The sequence below is a fragment of the Etheostoma spectabile genome, unplaced genomic scaffold, assembly GCF_008692095.1.
Source record: "Etheostoma spectabile isolate EspeVRDwgs_2016 unplaced genomic scaffold, UIUC_Espe_1.0 scaffold559, whole genome shotgun sequence".
Taxonomy (NCBI): Eukaryota; Metazoa; Chordata; class Actinopteri; order Perciformes; family Percidae; genus Etheostoma; species Etheostoma spectabile.
The window spans coordinates 306,535-307,576 of NW_022605627.1; the positions used below are offsets into that span (position 1 = coordinate 306,535).

General features: G+C 36.9%; 1 protein-coding gene across 1 annotated transcript in view; it reads left to right on the plus strand.

Annotated features, from left to right (window-relative positions):
* The window catches only part of LOC116686935 (whirlin), a gene marked incomplete at its 3' end in the record, with an annotated part of 136,364 nt that overhangs the window by 81,290 nt on the left and 54,032 nt on the right, over positions 1-1,042 (plus strand).

Here is a 1,042-nt window from a genome sequence, read left to right on the forward strand (position 1 = left end):
TGTGTGTGTGTGTGTGTGTGTGTGTGTGTAAGTGAAAAACCGTCTTGTTGATAAGGCAGTTGTAAATGTTGCAATTGTGCAGTGCAGACTTTAAAAGGAAGCAAAGACACCATTGCCAATGACATCTATCATACTCAAAACAATTTATTATCAAGGATGATAGTTGTTGTGATTGCCCCCCCCCCTCATGTCTGACAGCAGTCAGTTCAGGACTGGAATAGTGTTCCCGGAGGTCATTGTGACCTTTGGTGCTGTGACATTTTGGAAGACAGACTCATCCTACAACAAAGTCAACAACCACAGGCCTGTCTGGCTGCTCCCCAAGAGAAGATTTATTCACACTCTGTTACAATGTTTTGTGAATTGCTAAATCACCATTTGCCATCAAACATTGATCTCTTTGTTAGAAAAATGCTTGCTAAAAATAAGCCACCTTACAACAAAAAAGAATAAATATCTGCATAGTCAAATTCCTATCCATGCTATAAATGTGACAGAACTGCAATAAACTAACTTTGTTTGCTTACCAATAGTAAGATGTAAGTTGTAAGATTTAGGCAACTTAAGCAATTTATTTCATAAAACCACCCTGTCTTGTGCCTCAAGTCAGTGTTGTATTTTTTATATTTAACTAAGATAACCATCTTTCCCATCTTGCTTTATGTGTCTAAACATATAGACTAATACATGTATAAATAAAAAATGTTAATTATGCTTTGGAGTAGTGTAGTGCTCTTGTAGGGTTGTAAGGTATGTTGTGGAAGTTTCTGTTCAGCGAGGGAGGAATTTGTGATGAAGAAGAGACCTTGTTGAAACAAAATAAAGACAGGCTGAAACTGGATTAAAAGTTTAGATATTCGGTGAAAGAGTTTAATTATTTTCTCGAGAGAACAATCAAACAAAATGACAAGAATGGCAGTTCACAATGAAACAGAGTAACAAGGTGACACCACAATTCTGGTGCCTGCATAACACTGGACAACTCCTTATATCCTCTTCTGCCCCAACAGAAAAACTATCATGTTTGGAAAAACACTTTGAA